Below are 20,252 nucleotides of genomic sequence, written 5' to 3' on the forward strand. Positions count from 1 at the left end.
AAATGCAAAATTCAATTTCTGAAGATTCCATGCCAGACCTGAATCGGAAATTTTGAGGATGCAGCCGCAATCTGTCTCAACAAATGACCTCTAGATGTTTTTGATGCTTTCTAGAGTTTGCCAATCACTGCTCTGAGGATTTAGAACTGAACTGTTGTGAGCTTGTCGGTCTATATGTTTCCCTAAAAGACAGGTCTTCAAGACAAAGAATAAGATGTGTATTTCACATTCTTAGCCACAGAAAACTGCTAAAGTTGATCATTAACCCCTCTGAGCTTCAGCTCACAGCCAGGGCCTTCATAAAGTCCAAACTCTGGCCTGAGACTTTAATGTTAATGCAGTTCAATTCAGTAAACATTTTTTGAGCACCTATATATGCCAAGAATTAACCACCAGTACTTACTGTGTTTCTTGGAATAGGAATTGTTCACCTAGATATTGAGGAAGGCTGAGGGTCCAAGGCCTTAAGTCATGTGACTGGACAAAGCCCACCTGCATCTTCTTGACTCCATACTGAGTGCTCTTCGCCCTGCATTTGGCTCCTTACCTTACAGACAAAGGACTGATCTTGTAGCACAGGGGAGAATTTTGGCAAAGCTAGTGTGTCAAGGAGAATATGTCTGAGAAGGTAACCACATGCCGGGCAACATGAGCAGTGTGAACAAAGGCCTAGCATGTTCAGATTTACACATACACACAGTTGTGTCCCCAGCTATTGGGAAAATGATAGTAAGTGAAACTGGAAAGCAATGATGAAGTTAGATTGTGAAGAATTTTACCACATTCAGAAATTTGGACTTGATTTTGTCTAGGGGCAGTGAGACTCTTTTATCCTAAAGCACTTTGTAGATCCTATTCTATGGCACATCTCACAACATGTTAAGATCATTTAGCTCTTTCCTAGATAAAGTCTCAGGCCAGAGAAAAGGAAACATGGCTGGCTTACTCACCGATGTGGCCCCTGCACTTGGAACAATTGCATGTGGTTTTGTGGGTTTTTATCTACACCTATGCTTTCTTCCATGTTCTGATTGGGTATCATCATCTCAAGGCAGTCTGCCCCGAACCCTCTGCTTGAATTAGGGTAAGTATTTGTTCCTCAGGGAAGCAAGGATATTTTTTTCTTATTTAACTTTGGGTAACCAGTGCTTAGCGGAAAGCCCAACAGAGGATGGATCCATAAACAACTATTAAACTGAACTGAAGTGCTCCCTCCTGGTAGTTCTTTCTCCTTCCCCTTCTTCCCCTTCTTCCCCTCTTCCCATTCTTCCTCCTCGCTGTCCTAGTGACTCGCCTATGGGTACTCCACACATAGTTCTATAGATATATAATGTTGCTCCTCCCACTTCAGGTGCAAATTCCAGTTTAGAATGGGTGGAATAGGAGGAGGGTTGAACTATCCAGTAACAGCTCTATAGAATCCCAGCACGCTCTGGGCTGTTTTGCTGATTGTAGTCCCCATTTGCTGGGTTGCTATGCTTGAGTTATTTCTCTATTTTGAGACAGGAGTCACTCCGGGCAGTTCTATCCTAATCAGTGACCACTGTCTGAATAGGCGCAATGAAAGGAGGAGGCAATTTGGAAGCAGTCACACATATTCGAGAGAGTGTGTTAGTCTGGGTCTTCTGAAAAGCCACTGAGAATGGAAATAAACATTCAAGAAATCAATTAGGGGAACCACCTGGGAGGGGCTGGGAGAGCAGAGATTGCAATGCAGATCTGACCCCCAGACAAGAATAGAGAACAGAAAGAAAGGTGTGGGAGCTCAGACTGTCGTGCTGTTTTAAGGGAAGTTCATTCAACAAGGCTGTTGAAGAATCTTGGAACCAAAGTATTCCTGCCCCTGCTCACCTGAGAGCAGCCCTTGAGTGGTCTGACCTCGTGCAAATTTAGCAATGAATTTCAGAGCAAAAGCTAGGGTTCTCAGTCAATTACACTTAGCGTGGTAGATTCAGGTGTCTTCTCACTATAGAGAATGAGTAAATGATGTGAGAAGAAATTATGGAGAGCAACTGCCATCCATGTAGGAAGAAAGGATTTTTAAGATGTTTCTTGTGCACTGTGAATGTATGTCTCTCCTTAGTGTTTTATTTTTAAAACTAAAGGGAAAAAATAAAGTACTGCAAATTCACTTTTTTTTTTTCTGGACAGTGTTTCTTTGACAATGAGATTGAGTCATAGGAACCCTGACTTAAATTCTAGTCAAAATTGTTAGTAAGATGTAGAACCCAGAATTCCCCAGATCACACACATTTTCCAAGCCGTCTTGGAAAATCCTCATCTTTTCTGACTCCTTGGGTTCTATGGGAAATGAGCAGAACTGGCCTGTCCCTTTTTCCAGAGGCACTTCCAGCCCATTCCTCTACCCTTGCTGAGCTGCTCTTCCTTTGAAGTTTTTGCCATCTTTTGTTACCACTCCTGCAGCATCCCTTGACCTCCATGACATACCTTCCTCTCCCATTTCCTGTGATTTCTATGTAACACTTGCTTTTCGCCTCTTCCATACTATATTAGTCAGGGTTCTACAAGGAAACAGAACCATTACATTATAGGTAGATATATATGAAGAAGAAATTTATTACAGGAATTGGCTCCCATGGTTATAGTAGCTGAGAAGTCTCACAATCTGCTGTCTGCAAGCTAGTGAACCATGAAAGCCCATGGTAAAATATAGTCTGAATCCAAAGGTCTAAGAAAGTAGGGCTAAAGGATTAATGGTATTGTTGTGGTGCGATCAAATCCAAGACCCAAGGAGCCAATTGAGATGAATTGTGAGTCTTTATTAGCCGGCCCGCCACTGACTCTCCACCGCGCAGGGTTAGAAGAGATCAGCCCCTAGCTCCCAGAAGAGGCAGTTTATATAGCCACCAGCACAACCCTGAGCAGATCACCACACCCTGGTTAACAGTTGGCCATCAGCATATCCTTGATCAGATTACCCTGGTTAACAGCATCTCCTTGATCAGATTACCACACCCTGGTTAACAGAACCAGAAGTAAATATTTAATACTGGCTTACTGGAAAACTGTCCACCCATAACAGTATAAATTTGGATCTGAGTCCAAAAGCCTTAGAACCAGGAGCATAGATGTCCAAAGACAGGAGAAGATGGATACCTCAGCTTAAGCAGAGTGAGAGAATTCAGCCTTCCTCTGCCTTTTCTATTCAAGCCCTCAATAGATTGGATGATGCCTATCTGCATTGGCAAAGCTGATCCTTTTTACCTAGACTGAATCAAAAGCTAATCTTTTCTAGAGACATCCTCACAGTCACACCCAGAAGTAATGTTTACCAGCTATTTGGGTATTCCTTAGACCAGTTGAGTCAACACAACATTAGCTCTTACTTCTGCCTTCTACCACCATTCTCAGAGTCCATTCAGCCTTCATGCTGATATCCCCATGGCCTCAGAATGCCTCAGGTGAAGGGCTTTCAACTTTGTTCCACTTCATCCACCCATATTTTGGGCCTTGTAATCGCTAAGAGTTGCTCTAGTTCCAAGAGCCAGAATTTGGTGATTCTCTCTACCACCTCCTTTTCTCCTACCTTTCCCACACCCTTTCTTCATACTGCATCTGGTCCATGCCCTCAATATAACTTTAAATTCCCTCAGTGTAACTATTTAAACTCTGCCTGCTCTAGCACTCTGGTTTCCATTGATTCCTTGAATTTCCATCAAGATTACCATACAAAGGCCCAACCCTGGGTTACCCCTTCTTTTGGCTCACTCTGATTCTCTTCACAGCCTGCCCACAGTTACTGACAGAAGTCACAAAAATTATACTAGGTGTATTAGTCTCCTAGACCTCCTATAACAAAATTACCACAATACTCACAGTTCTGGAGGCCAGGAGTCCAGAATCAAGCGTTGGCAGAGCCATTCTCCCTTCAAAGGCTCTAGGGGAAAATTCTTTCTTGCCTCATCCAGCTTCTGGTGGTTCCTAGTGTTCCATGACATTTGGCAGCATAATTCCAATCTCTGCCTCCATCTTCATATGGCTTTCTTCCCTATGTCTCCATGTCTGTGATCTACCTCTCCCTTTTCTTGTTAGGACACTAGTCTTCAGATTTAGGGCCCACCCTAAACCCAAGATGAGATCATCAACTTGATTACAACTGCAAGACTATCCAAAGAAGGTCACATTCACAGATACTAGATGTTAGCTCTTGGATACATCTTTTTGGGAGACACAACTCACTACACTATACTAGGTCACAGCAGATTCTTGCTGTTCCTGGCTGTTCTCTTCACCCCCACATTTGCATGTCCAAATTTTATGCATTGAATCCTAAACACCGTTTCTTCCATAAAGTATTTTCACAATTTCCCATTATAAGCAACCTCTTCTTTCTCTAAACTCCCATCTGCTTTTTGTTCTTAATTTATAGCTTTTATCAATGTGTACCTTTCATCAGGGTTGTCTACGTAAGGCAGGCTACACTTTCTCTGGTTACCTGGGTTGCAGAAAGTGCTACTCAAGTGTCTCATCAGCAGACCACTTTTGACTTGTCAGTCTGGCTAGACTCATTTATGTTGTTTCTTCCACCACTGAACATGCTGCTCTGGCCCCTCTACTGTAAAAGTCCCTATCTTTCTCAGCCAAAAGAGCCTCAGTGATTCTTCTTTAACCAGTTCCTTATGTTTCTACCTCTTTCTTCTTTTCCCAGTCCTCTGCTGAGCAATCTGCCCTTTCTCTACTTCCACCTCCCAGTCTCCCACCTTGTTCAGCTCTGTGAAGCACAATACTTCTCCTCGGACTACCAAGTGCCTCCTATTCTCTCCTCTACCAGTTCAGTCCTTTGCTTGAGGCTTTCTCCTACCTATTCCACCTGGCCCACTAAATCTCCCTAACTTCCTCCAAGAATACTCCCTTTACCTTTTTGCTTTCCTGGTAACATTAGCTCCCTTCTAATACTCAACATACTTTCCATTCCACAAAATTACAGCAGTCTTTTGTGTTCCGACGCATGCCTGTTTGAAATGTTGTATGAAAGGTACTTGTTCAGATTTTGCTGATCTCACTTTTCCCACCCACAATCCCATTCTGTTTGTACTTATACCAGACTAAGGATTCGGATTGTATGTGTACTGGGTTTACCAACCTAGATTAGTAGAAGATATAAAAAAGGATATAAATTTGAAGAAAGAGTGTCTGAGCTCACAGGTACAGTTCCAGTATTGCCTTCTGACAATACTGATTCTACCAACCTTGAGAATGCCCTTTCCCATTTCAACCAAAAGAGCTGTATTGGTTCTCTCCATTTTTGGATATTGGGTTGCATTTAAGTTAAAATGCAGCCACAATACAAGAAATACTTTTTCTTTTTCCCCTCATCCTCCCTCTTCCAACTGCTTAGAAAATTCTAAGACATATATCATGGTACTAGATTAAGAAATGTTTTTTTTTTTTTTAGTTAGTAGCTTCTCCTGCTTCTTTTAAAAATAATTCCTGTTACAATTCTAATAGGCTGTATGAATTATGCTAATTTCACAAGGCTATATGAATTATGCTAATTTCACAATGATTTTTGTTATAATGGATGATGTTAAGTGTTCAGTTGTTCATGGGCGCCATTACACCAGCGGGAAGGTGGCTCACAACCAAAGTTACAGCAGAGACTTCCCAGGGGGCGAGATCAGCCAAACGGAAAAGTTCCCGCCCTGTAACCCCACCGACATCCTGGTCCAAAACCTTTAAAAACCGCGCCTATACCCCAGACACATGCGACTTCCCCGGCCCCTTTGCTAGACCAGAGAACCTCTCCCGCAGACCCTAATAAAGCCTGTTTTATACTTCGCTTTGGCTCAATCTCACCCTCATTTTTGTCTCCTCTGGCCGATCATTAAGTGTTTGGCATACTGTTCCAAAGCAGTTAAGGTTAACATCCAGAAACTGGAAAAAAATAATTATTCATATATAACTCTCCCTGGGATTATAAGCTTGTTTAGGGTAAGGATTCTACAAGTTGTATTTCCATGTTTCTAGTGCTCAGTGGTTCCTGATAATGGAAGGCATTAAATCACTGAATGAACATTGCTTCTCTCTACTTCAGTTTCTCTGGGGAAAAAAAATGGAATTATCTGATCCTTAGCTCCATCACTAGAGGCAGCCTTACTCATGGAGCATGGGAAACATAGTTTCCTAAAGGTGTTGCTGACATTTGAGACTTACTGAGAACATCGAAGTAATAAAGATAATTAGGGTTTGGTTCATCTCATTCAACTCTCCCCAAATTTCATGCTATGATTGATGCAAGTGTGACCCTGAGTGAATGAGAAAAAGAAGGAAGGAATGCTGGGAAGAAGCATCTTAGACTCAGTGCAGTCTAGGGAAAGTCAGTAAGAGAAATGAATGAAATGATGTCATAATGTAGTATCTGCTTTCATACAGGGTTTGTTATTTTTTCAGGAAGGAAGGAAGGGAGGGAAGAAGGGAGGGAGGGAACAACCAAAGTGACTCCATCTTAGGTATAAGACTCCATCTTAAGCACAGGCCAGTTCCCAGAAAAACTAAAGATAGCGAGACAATCGCCCCACCCTGGACACAGCCAATCAGAACAACTAAGTTCCTAAACTCTCCCAATTCCCCGCCTTGTTCCCTGGCGCCATCACCCAGCCAATCCCGCTAAAGGCCAAAGCTTGTTGTACCAATCCTGTAACGCCAAGACACTATTCTCCATGCTTGCGTATTTTCCCTTCAACTACCCCTGAAGCCCCATGTTCAGGGCCGCCTCCTACTCACTGCTGCGTCGGTGTGTGGAGTGCGGTCCGGACTCGAGTCTGAAATAAACTCCCTCTTGCTCTTGCATCGGTGTCGGCTTCTTGGTGGTTCATGGAGATACGAATCGGGGCACAACAGAAGGAAGGAAAAGGGAAGGAAGGGAAGGAAGGAGAGGGAGGAAAGGAGGGAAAGTAAAAGAGAAAGAGAAAGCAAGAAAGGAGAAGGGAAGGGAAAGGAAAGGGAGGGAAAGGGAGGAGAGTGGGGAGGAGAGGGGAGGAGGGAGGGTAGAAGAGGGGAAGGAGGGAGGGTAGAAGAGGGGAAGGAAGGCAGGGGAAGGACAAGGAAAAGAAAAACACATACTGTTTGAACTGTAACAGAACTTTCTTTACAACTCTCTTTATATGTAAGAAGAGATTAAAAATATATTGGTGTAGCCCTCACTTCCAGAAACAAACAATCACAGTTTAGAAGAGGCCCTAAGAAGCACTGCAGTAATTAAGAGTTGGTGAAAGGTTTCTGAGGAAATGAAAAATGTGCTTTGATGCCATCAAAACTGAATTCCAAATGACGCTCACAAGCAGTGTGAGTGGGAAAATCAGTTAAATCACTTTGAGCTACAATTTTCCCATTTGTAAATAGCAATAATAATATTGACCCTGTAGAATAGATGGAAGGTTTTTTTTTTTTTAATTAAATTTATTGGAGTAACATTGGTTAATAAAATTACATAGGTTTCAAGTGTACGATTCAATAATATATCAATAATACATCATCTGTAAATTGCATGGTGTGTGTTCACCACCCAAAGTCATATCTTCTTGCATCACATATTTTTGGACCCCCTTTACCCTTCCTTTTTTAAAAATAATTACTTTTTTATGGTGATGTCAGTTAACAAAATCCAATATGTTTCAGCTGTATATTTTAACAGTAAGACATATATATGTTTACACTATGTGTTCATCTCCCATAGTTAGATTTCTTTCTGCCACCACATATTTGACCCCCTTTACCCTGTCCACGTACTCCCTTCCCTCTGGTAACCACTAGTCTATTGTCTATGACCATGAGTCTCTGTCCTGTTCATTTGTTGCTTCTAGGTTTATATTCCAGATATAAGTGATATCATGTGATTTTAAACTTTTTCTGTCTGTCTTATTTTGCTTAGCATGATTATCTCAAGGTCTATCCATGTTGTCACAAATGGCAGTATTTCATCTCTTCTTATGACTGAGTAATATTCCATTGTATATATGTATCACAGTTCCTTTAGCCAGTCATCTATTGTAGGACACTTTGGTTGCTTTCATGTCCTGGCCACTGTGAATATCTGTGGAAAGCAAGTTGCAAACTGACAAGGTCCTTGCAATCTGTGAGGCCAACCAAGTGTTTTCTCACCTCCACAAATCCTAAGAATGAGAAGTAGGAACTGATTGGAGAACAATGCAGGTGTCGAAATACAAATGATTATAGCAGGGTGTGTAGGGTAGGGGTTACCCTATGGAAATGTAAATGATTATAGTAGGATGTGGAGGTTGGGTGGGGATAATCTCAGTTTAGCCAGCAAATGTATGCTCTTGTATAAAGGCAGCTTGCAAAAATAAAATTGCTCTCTACTCCATCATCAGTGGATAGTGGGCCTCCTGATCCCAGCTTTCTATCTTCTTTCTTTTCTCAATCTCCCACCATTAGCACTCAGGATTATTTTCTAGAGCCACGCTGGACGTGGCAGAATTTACCACTTGCTGGACATGGCAAACATTGGTGTGCAAATATCTTTTCGGATATGAGTTTTCAAGTCATTGGGGTAAATGCCCAGTAGAGGATAGTTGGAAGGATTAAGTTAAGTATGATAGTATATGTGAAGTGCCATTACAGTGCTGAGTGTGCACTAGGTGCTTAATAAATGGTAATCCCATTGACTCTAGTTTGGGAGGAGAGTCTAGTGTAGATGGGAAGAATAGTGTAGATGAAAACTGATTCTGGATATATAAAGAAGAAGATTAACTATTGTAATGAAGGAATTATTAGAAGGCTGGAGAAAAGTCAAAAAGCAAGTGAATCTAGAAGTAAGAAACACAGCCACGGGTATGCAACAAGAACAGTCTAATTAGTATGTTGACCTAAAAACCACTGTTACCAGGCCTTGCTGCCACTGCCCCTAGATCCTCAAGGCCATGTGACCACTATGAATAGTTTCTATATTGTCATATATTTTTGCATTATTCCCACTTTCAGAGTCTTGAGTGGGAAAGCATCAGATTGCCAGAGACTAAGTAACATGCCCCAACCCCAGTATGAGAAGGATCTAACCCACTGGTATAAAGAGTCCTATAATAGGAGACTCCTTCTAAATGAAAGTGAGTTAATAAAGTTAATAAAGTGAGTAACCAAAAGAAAAAGACAAATGATTTATGTTTCATTTCGAATAATGCTAGTAACTAACAAATAAACCCAAAAATTTCAGTAACCTAACATAATAGAAACTTATTGTTCACTCATATAACATTCCAGTGTTAGTGTTCCTCCACATGGCAGGCTGCTTTCCTCCACATGGTAGGTTTCTTCCATCTTGTGGCCTCATCGCCCCTAGAATCCTCTGTATTCAACTAGAGAATGAGGAGGAAACAAGTGGAAGAAGAGTCTTTCTGAAAGAACCCAGCTCCCCCTGAATAGAGGGGCAAGCTTGGCAGTGTAGTCTCTGGCCAGCCACTTTCCAGCAACAACTCCATGCTACAGAAGCGGGGGTGGCAAACTTTTGATTGACAGCTGTCATACTCTAATGGGCCAATGTATGTGGTAAAATGTATGAAGACTGATGCAGAGCACTGAGGATTAAAGGACCCTGATGAGATGGGGAAACATTTTGAGTAGGGGATTTTGGGAGGGAGTGGGGAAATAAATAGTACACTAGAAAGCTGAAGTAAGTGGGGAAAATTAATTCTGAGGTGCAGGATCGTCTGAACAGCTCAGCACCCCTGGCAACTTCTTTTCCTCTGACAGCTGAACTGAGCTCCTTCTATGCGTAGGGCACTTGGTGAAGTGCAGAAGTTGTCAAGGATGATAAAATGGTGACTATATCCAGAAGACTTCTAAATTAATTGGGAAAATGTGTACATAGAAAGATAAATTTTATTTCCTAGGTAGCAATTGGAAAGTGTCAGGTGAGTGGTAGGGGTAGTGCAATAAGAGTTCAAAGTAGGAAGTTATCACTTGACAGTTGGGGGCTTAGGGAAGGTATTTACTCCAGGTCCTCCAAGAATCTTTTGCCCAGACAGGATTAAATGTTTGAGAAATTTATAAGGGTAAATGCCTGTGAGAAAATGGGCAGAGGGCCAGGGAAGTCCGGGAGAGCCTTCAGACTGTGAATATAAGATAAATCTGCTCCTGAGTGAAGGAGAGAGGGAAGGATGGAAGGCAGGCCCAGTGGAAGAATCTTAGACTGTAGAGCAGATTAAGGAAAGTTGAGCAAGACCATCAAGGAGTCAAGGAACAAAGTCTCACATCTCCCAGGAACTGGTCTGCTTCAGTTTCCCTACACTCAGTCATTGGCTAGGAGCAGCCTGCAGAATGCCTGGCCTCAGAGTGAATACAGCCATGGATTTTAGAGAGCAACAGCCGGGGCCTTTGGTCAATTATACTTTTTATAGTTGGAGATCTGAGAGGTACATTCTCATGGCCACCACACTCTACCCTTTGCCCCATACAGATGTACCTCTCCACACAGATTTGGGAAGCAGTTAATCCCTGGTTTCTGTAGGCCTTTCTTCTTGAAAGGAAACTCAGAAGAGGGCTTTTAGTGGAATTAACTCTGTTGCTCCATTTGATCTCAGAGCCACATCTAATATTCATCTTCTCACTCCTTCACTATCCATTCTCAAATCTCACCTTCAGTGATCGCCAAGGCAGGTCTTGGTGACTTACCTGGCGATGTGACCCAAAGTTTTATTCTGGAAGGGTCCGAATGATTGGTAATCATATCTTTTTCAGACTAGGGTTGCTTTATATGTCCATTCATGGTTACAGCAGAGCAGGAGAGCACTGAGAGACACCCAAGTAGATCATCCGGCTTCCATGTGTGTACCCTCCTTGTCCCCATTGTGCAAAAGCAGCTCTCCTGCTGATCAGGGATCAGTTACCCTTGCTGAATGGTGATTCTTTTCACCTGCTGGATCCTGCACACAGATTTCAAAGTACCCTGGCAGCAGCTGCATCTTGTAATTCAATAAGATCCTTGCTATATCCATTGGCAAAAGTGTGGTCTCTTTGGGGACTAGGACCTCTAACCCTGCGGAGTCAAGAGTTGGGACAGAAAACACAAAATCTCTCAGTGGAGCGTTGGGTGTGATAGTAAGTAGAGTCACTCCTGCTTCTATCTCTTGGCTCCCAGACCCATGTATTGTTCCTATTCAAGACACAGTACCATAAAGAAGTCTGCAATTTAATCATACACACACTGTGTCATGCAGGAGGCCACCCCATTCATTCAGACTTCTCTGTACTGTACCTCAGTGCTTTTAAATAGCCAATCTAGACTTGCCTTAGCTGAGTATTCTAATCTCTCTGGAGCTCTGCTGCTCTAGTCATTCAGTCTTCATCCTTTCACTCAGCTGTGGATTCTCTTCCTCTGATCTAGACAAAGATCTCTTTGTAAGCTATCCCAAATGTCCTATTGCTCTCTCACTTAACCAAAAACTGCTTGTTAATGGCCTTCAGTCTCTCATGATTTCTCTACAAGTCAACACAACTTAGTAGTAACTGCCTGATTTTACTATCTTTATTGGCATTGTTCCCTTCATGTTTTTCAAATGCTTGCATCTTCTTCACATGTGCCGTAACATTCCCTTCAACTGTGACATTTTCCTAGGTTAACACTGGTGAAATCTTTAGCAGTTGAGCTACCTGTGCCAGGAACTACCTAAGTCCCAAGTACTAACCAGGATGGCATCTTTTTTGCCTGATTGACAGTAGATGAGGCAGTCCAAATTCCTATCTTACCATCTATTTTCTTGGACCACTCCTGGTATCATTTGTGTTGGTCTGGGTCCTGAAAAATGGATATAAAATAAGATTAATTATGTAAGAAATTTATTAGAGGAAATGTCTATAAGAGAAAATGGGGAGGCTGGGGGAGTCATCAGACTACAATGCAAGCCTGACCCTGAGTGAAGGAATGAAAGAAGGAAAGAAGATTGAATGGAAGTACCTTATACCCAAGTGCAGTTAAGGAAGGCTGTTTGGGATTTCTTACAGGAGTCTGGCATCTCTCAGGAATGGGCCTGCCTTAGTACCTCTGCCATGCTCAGTCATTGTCTAGAAGCAGCCTGTAAGAAGCAGAGTTTTAGTGTAACACAGTGATGAGTTTCAGAGGGCAATAGCTGGGGCCCTCAGTCAATTATGATCATTACAATCAGAGATCTGAGACGTACATTTTTATGGCCACCACAGCAGTCTTCATGGATGAAGTGAAATAGGGTCAGGGCCTAGGAAATACGTAGGATTTAGATAAATGGTGATGGGCAGAAGATACATCCAAAGGTAAGAGGTAGGCAGAGTGTACAATGTGTTCTAGATAAAATAAATAGGACACCTTACCCAAAGGGCACCATATCTAAAAGACTCATTTTAGCAGTGTCATGGGAAAAAATGGTGAAAAGGTAGGTAAAGATAGAATTGTTGTGGGCCTCAAATACCAGAGTAAGGTAAGAAATTTAGACTATCCTGTAGTTATTGGAAAAGCATGGATATTAAATCTACATGCTACCTACTCTCAGTAGCATTGAATATGAATGATCACTCCATTTTTACTTTCTCCTTCATGAAAAATTCTCTTGGCTTCTTTGAGATATCAGACTCGTAGATTTCCTCCTATATCATTGGCCACTCATTCTTATAGAATTAGTTAATTCATCTAGGCAAATTTTTAATGATTATACCACTCTCAAACCTAAACTCTTTAATGGCTTCTCAATATTCATATGATAAAGACATTCTTAACATGTCCTGTAAGACCCTTCTGGGCCTAGACACTACAAATCTCTCTGCCTCGTCTGGTACTATTCCCCCAGTCTCTCAGCTCCAGCCACACTGGTCTTCTGTCAGCTCCTCAGAACCATCATATTTCTCCTTCTCCAGGGTCTTTGCCTTCACTGGGTGGAAGGAACTCTCCACTTTTCAGTAGTTAATGTCTACCCATTCTTATATTTCAGTTTGACACTTCCTTAGAGAAGCTTTCCTTGACTTCTTTAATTAAATTAAATTCTTCTGTTCTATGTCCCCTAGTATAACAGGCTCCTTTTATTTGTAATTATAAAAGTTATCATTTTGTATTTATTTGTGTGAATATTTGATTGTCAGTCTTGTTAGTCTCTCCAACTACAGTATAAAAGTTCATGAGGGCAAGGACTGTGTCTATATTTTTATTTTTCTTATATCACCTAAGACAGTGAGTGAACTGTACTTAGCATTGTACCTTAAATAATGAATGAATGAATGAATGAATGAATGAACAGTGTGTGTGGGGGGGGAGGGGTTGGTGATATTTGCACAAAACGGAATCTTAATAAGTCAATACTGAGTAAGGTGAGTTATGAGTCTGGGAGACTTACATTAGAGGGTCTGGCTAGAAGTAACTGTAAGTTTGAGTAAAGAAGGTATATTAGGGTTAAGCCTAAGCTGCTATACAAAAGGACCCCTAAATACAATGGCCTAAATAAACTAGAAGTTTATTTCTCTCCTATGATGTCTTCAAAGTTTACCTGTAACAACATTTGTTGCAGGATACTTGGACACCGAGGCAATAAGCAGAAAGTAGCGTTTATTGGTGCCAGGACCAGCTCAGCAGATTCACATCCAAAGGCTGAGCTCCTGCAGCAGGGCTTTCCCTTTTATACACGTCTTATCCTTCCTCATAGTAAAGTGTATTTTGATTGGTTGGCAGGACGTAAGGGGAGTGACCACTCAAGGTCGGTGGTCTGTGCCCTGTACCACATCAGCTGTGACACTGAAAAGCCCCTTACCTATTATGGGAAGGGAAGTGAACAACCTTCAACTGTTATAGGAAATGGTTAGCTTGGCCTCTGCTACCACACATTCACTAGAGTGCTATTTAAATAGTGAAAAAATAATAATCTCGATGTCCAAGAATAGCAGGATACTTAAGTAGATTGTGGTATTACTAGTCAATAGAATATTATTAGCTGTTAAAACGTCATATTGTAGAATAGTGGCTCTCACTCTTCTGTGCAACCGTCACCAAGATCCATCCTCATAACTCCTTTTATCTTGTAAAACTGAAACTATACCCATTAAACAATAACTTTTCATTAACTTCCCCCCCGCCCCCCCCCCCCTGTCCCTGGCAAACATCATTAAACTTTTAGTCTTTATAAGTTTGACTATTCTAAGTACCTCATTTAACTGGAATCATAAGCATTGTACTAAGCTGGTTCGTTATTGTTTTTTTTAAAAAGAATTAAAACTTGTTAGAGGGAATAGTCAAAGTGGTAATTCTGAGGTTAAAAGCCTTAGAGAAAGAGAGGGTGATGGTATAATGACCCAATAGAGAAGAGCAAAGTGAGATCTAGATACTGAGAAAATGGTTAGTTTGGTTTTGAATATATAAATTATAAGGTGAATGCAAGAAGCTAGAGAAGTGAATCTGAAGCTCAGAAAAGATGTCAAAGTAGAGATATTGATATAATACTTATTCGAGAAGAAGGTAGACTAGAAGTCTTTGAGACTGTCTTTTTTGCCTATGTATCTACAGTGTCTGTGTTAGAAACATAATGGTGAAGATATGACTCTCCTTGGAAACCCTTCAAGCAAAGTATTATTATCCACATTTCACAGATGAGAAAACTAAGGGTTAGAGAGCTTAAATATTTTCCCTCAAACCTACATAATATTGGAATAAAGATTTGTTCACACTCATTTCACTACCCCATGCAACCTCCCAGTTTAGGAATAACAAGGTTAGTTTTCCTCAAGTAGTCGAGTTTGCTCAATTTCAGATTAAAAAATCTTCATTCCTAGCCCCTCCTCTGTCACTGAATTGCAAAGATAGTTTTAAAAACCTTTATCATCCAGCAGTGTATACTTAGATATTTTTAGGGATCCTATTTTATTCTGGAGATGTACCCTTTTTGAAACCATCCCTGCAATCCATTTCCCCGTCCCTAAGCATCTCTCTCTCTCATTTCACACAGCGGCAGTTCCAAACTTTCATCATTCACTTAATGGACTTTTCCTAATAGCAAAATGCTGAACAGTCAAATTTAAGACTGAGGCTCCTTTAGTCAAGCTTCTGCTTGACTCAACCTGCTTGTCTCAGTTGCATAGTACTGAAGTCTGGAGACTAGCTCCATGACCCTGAGACTACGCAATTTTCTGAGAGTATCTAGGCCCAATGAAACAGGTGGAAGTTGTAAAGAGATGTAAATTATCCTAAGACAATAGGGATTTTAGATGATGGAGAAATAGCCCCCAGGGACAAATGGGTTGTGTTTCGAAAATTCAATTTTAAATTGACTGTTTGGAATGCAGAACACATTTTCCTTTAGAAACAATGCTATGAATGAATAATTGTAGTATTTTCCCAGGAAAGTCCGCAGAAGATTGTTTAACCCACAGTCCAACAAAAATGTCTGCTAGGACATTTAGACTTGCATCAAATGCAGCCTTAAATCCTCACCACCCTGATTATAAATTAACTGTGTACATAGCTGCCACCTCAACTAGACTGAACTCTTTGAGGGCTGGGAACTGTTGAATTATTCATTTTTGTATTCTGAATGCCTGGCATATAACTGGCAATAAATGTTGGTTGCATAAATGAATGGGCAAATTTAATAGGCATTTGAATAGTGTTGAAAGTGTCTTAGGGAATAAAAACAGTAACATTTAATAGATACCTCAGTAAGTGTCTGGCACTGTGCTAGGTGGATGACCAATAAAGCGAGCAGCTTTGTTTAGACAGGAGCTTAGGGATGAAGAAGCTGAAGGCAATTTTAGTATTCGAGATATAAATTAATGCTGAACTTGCTAAACAAATGTTTTTCATGAAATGAAAGGAAAGATGTATTAATTTGAAAAATGTCATTGAAAAAAATCTCAACAGGAATTGACATGCAAAGGGAAGTGGTTCTTTTGAGGGGCTCTAGAACTGAAGAAAGGAGAGGTATGGCCACAGTTAAAAAGTAAATAGTGGGAGAAGAAGTTTGTAACGGAGAGGAGTGGGCAGGAAAGAATAGAAAGATTGGTCTGGATTAAGGCTCTGGTTTAATATCTGGTTTACTGCTCCCTGTAGAGATGTATGTGCTCTGAGCAGTCTCCTAAAATTTGTTGTGGGTTTAGATTAAGCTATTCTCACTCCCCCATAGGTTGAGGTTAATTAGATTGATTTCTTTCCACAATGACAGTACATTGAGCACTTCCTAAAATAGGGTAGGGATGATGCCTTAGTCAACTTGCACTGCTACAACATAAAACCATGAATTGGGTGATTTTGATAAGGGACATCACTTGTAAAATTCTTAATCTTTTAGCAGGAAATGAAAAGGGATATCTCTTTCAGAGTTCTTAATCTTTTTAGTAAACCTAGTTAAGTTTTCTTTCCTCCTTTCTTTGAGAAAATGGCCCTATCCCTCAAATCCTGATAATTGCCTCAGAGCTGGTGACTTAGAGCCTCTGGCTATTGATAAGGGTCATTTGCCCATTGTTAGCAGAAATAGTGTTAGGCCAGGCAGGGCCCTTAGAGTCTGAGAGGGGAGGGGACTTTAGGCCAAAGGTCTTTTTATACTCTTTAAGAAAGGAGATACAGAAGAGACTTCCCTTCCCTCAACATCCATACTAATAAGAGTTAGGCAGGCAAGTTAGTTAGGGGGTTTCAGGTCTGCCTACAAAGACAATGAGGTCATCCTATCCTAGAAGGGGTTCGCCCTAGTCTGCCCACAAGTAAGCAAGCCAGAAGGCATTTTTTAGCTAACAGTAACTTCCACAAAGAAACAAGTAAGCAGAAAATTAGGTACCAGTTTAAGTCAGTCACTCACACCTACACAATGAAGACCCCAACAACCTTCAGCTTACTTGAGCTTCATTATACCATCATTATAATGTGATGCATATGCCTTGAAGTTCATTAATATTATAACAGACTGAATTCTGGGAACAAACATGCACAGAAAGCAAACGATGAATCACTGAGTCCTGTCAATCTTAGTTGTCAATCATGGAAGCCTATCCTTCTAAGAAAAGTAACCTCCCACAGCAAATAGGGATAAAAACCCCAAAGGCTTTGTTACTAGGCCCTTTAAGCCAGCTTCTCTTGCTTATACCTGCTGTATTACGGTGTCTTGTTCAGTTCTTTTTTTCGAGACATCAAGAACCTGGACAACACGCCGAGAGAGGATCCCCACTCTCCTGTAACATCTTGAACAACAAATATTTATTTCTTACAGTTCTGGATCTGAGACCAGGGGGCCTGCATGGTCGCCTGGTGAGGGCTCTATTCTGGGTTGAGGATGGGTAACTTCTTATTGTATCTTCACATGGCAAAGAGAGTGAGAGAGCTCTCTGGGGTCTCTTTTATAAGAGCACTAATCTCATTTATGAAAACTCCACTTTCATGATCTAATTATCTCCTAAAGGCCCCGACTTGTAATACCATTGCACTGGGGGTTAGAATTTCAACATCTGAATTTGGAGGGAACACAAATATTCGGTCCCTGTCTGCATGGCTATGATGGTGAAGGCAGTGGAGTGGAGCTATTAGGCAGTCACTGAGAATGCAACCTGGGAAGGTGGGAGAGGGAACATTATCTCTAGATAGTTTTTGGTGGAGGAAGGAGGAGGAGGGAGCAGAGGAAAGAGGGTAAAAGAGGAGGGGAAAGGTAAACAACTACTTTATTATTTTGTAAAGGGCCTAACCTCTCAGAAAATCCCTCTGACTTATTGTCAACCTGATCTTTGCTCTTTGCAAGCATTACTACTACTGCATTTGTCCTCAAAGTGCTAGAGTGCAAAATAAATACTTGTTGATTTGTTGTGGTGCGATCAAATTTAAGACCCACAGAGCCAATTGAGATTCATTATGAGCCTTTATTAGCTGACCTGCGACTGACTCTCTCCACTAGTGAATCAGCCCCGAGCCTCCAGAAGGACTAGCTTAAAAACCCCAAAACCCCTACTAGCAAGCAAGCAGGTTTACGGAAGTAGAGGCTGCCATTAACATATCTTTACACAGGATAACTACACCCTTAACATTAGCATATCTTTGCACAGAATATCTCCTAGTACTATACCCTGTTTAGCATTAAACAATGGAAGCAGAAGTTGGCCATTTGAAAATTTTCTACCCTTAACAGATTAATTATTCTGAGCATTTCAAATAAATCCACACTTCTGATTTTATTAAGGATTTTAGAACTAATATTTATCAAGCCAAAGAAAGAACTGTCTTTAAATTTGCAAGATATTTTCTATTTTTCCCCAAGGAAAAGCAAACATTTGTCCATGTCTATTATGCTGTACTGGGGAGCTTCTTTACATTATTGCATTTCCGGCAATTCATCATCTTAACAATTATTTAGTGCCCATTATATGTCAGATCCTATGCTAGGCAATGATAAAGAAAAACAAAGAGGGAAGAACTCTGACCTACTAGCAGTTATAGTATAATGGGGAGAAGATAGGACTTAAACCAAGAGCTGCCACCCAGCGTGGTACGTGCAATTGAAAGAGGTAAGTTCTTGGAAATCTTGGAGGACAGAAATGGGAGCTTTAATTCAAAAGGGGTTGGAAATACAGACAACAAGAAGGAAACATTTGTCTGAATGAAAATTTAGCTAGGTGCCAAGAGGAGTGAAAGAAGACATGACTGTTGTAGGGTCCTAGATAAGGAAAAGGACAGTAGAGAAAAACTGAAGAAATATAAATAAAATGTGAATTTTAGCTAATAATATGTATTACTATTGGCTTATTGTGACAAATGTAGCATGCTAATGTAAGATATTACTAATACGAGAAATTGAATGTATAATATACTATAACTATTTGTACTATGTGTATTCTGTAAGTTCAAAACTGTTCTAGTAAAACTTTTAATAAAAATTTTATTAAAAAATTTTAACTACCATCTTGTATTTTTGTTAGATCTGACAACCCTAACTTTTACTTCCAAATAATAATAAAACAGAAATATGAAAAATTATCTTAATAGTTTAAGGGATTTGACTTGTGATTTCTCCTAGATATTTGAACCAAACACTTCATTTTCTATAAATAGTTCATTTGTTTTCTATATTGGCAAGGCTCAAGCAATTAAATAATTATTAAACAGGGAATATACTTCAGTGTGGAAATGCTTTGCCTCTAAGTGATAGTCTACCACCAGTTAAAACCACTTTTAGAAACAAAAAACTGACTTTTGTTTCCCTCTCTCTTTCGCCCCTCCGCCATGAACCATCAATAGAATTAATCTTAATTTGGGTTGTGCACATCTCAAGAGATTAAAAAAAAAAAATACAGTTAGGAGAAAATCAGCAAGGTTAAGTCCCTGCAAGTAATCATTTGGAGTGATTGCTGATTTATGCTGCCTGAATGGAAAACAGTGCTGATTATTTTATTCTTGTTGCTCTTTTGGGAAAGAACAACCTATGTGTTGTGGAAGAAGACCTTAGAGTTTGGAATAAAAATAGAACTGTATAACAGTTTTATTTGAAGATGAGCTTAGAAAAAACCTTTTATCAAAAAAATAAAAGGAAGGTGAGCTTTTAAGGAGTGAAAGTTTGAATATTTTTCGTTTTCCTGATACAACCACATGTATTTTGCACAACTTTAATTTTAGCTTTGCTGCTTAACAAAATTAGGAAGTTAGATTTTTATTGCTTGATACTTAAGTGCTGATAATGTGCTAGGCCTTGTAAAGAAAATAAATCTGTTTTCGAATTGTAATAGAAATTATGTAGCAGAGGTTATTTGGGTTTCCTTGATATCTTGACTCTTCTACTCTACTGGCAAGCCCCCTAACACTAACATATTTGTGTCATAAAACATTTACATGTCATAAATTTCACTTTGTAAACTTGCAGCGTATCTAATATATGCAAAAAGTTATGTTGAACAGCTTTGGTGTATCCAGAGATAAGTGATAGTTCCCATTTGCGCTCCTCAAAAAAAGGTTTTGTACTTTTACAGTGGAGAATCATGTTGTTAGGCGTGTATTTATATCTCAGTGTCCTTGGTCTCCTGCAAAAACATCAGGTGAAAGCTTATATAAAAAATAGGATAATACTTTCAAAGATTTGAGTTCCTGCTAAAGCAGACCATGGATTCTTCAAGATATTTATTCCCATTGAAGGGCTAGGTCTGCCACAGGAGCTAAAAAAAAAAAACAGGGGCTCGTTTTGTGTTTAAACTGGACTCTGTTTCAGTACGAGCTCGGAGCGGTTCCGGTTGGCGCCTCTGGAAGCTCGGGCCACTAGCACGTCCGACTCCAAGGACCAGAGGCCGTGGGAAGAGCCCAGCTCTGA

This window comes from Rousettus aegyptiacus, unplaced genomic scaffold (genome assembly GCF_014176215.1).
Source record: "Rousettus aegyptiacus isolate mRouAeg1 unplaced genomic scaffold, mRouAeg1.p scaffold_m13_p_4, whole genome shotgun sequence".
In the NCBI taxonomy this organism is placed as follows: Eukaryota; Metazoa; Chordata; class Mammalia; order Chiroptera; family Pteropodidae; genus Rousettus; species Rousettus aegyptiacus.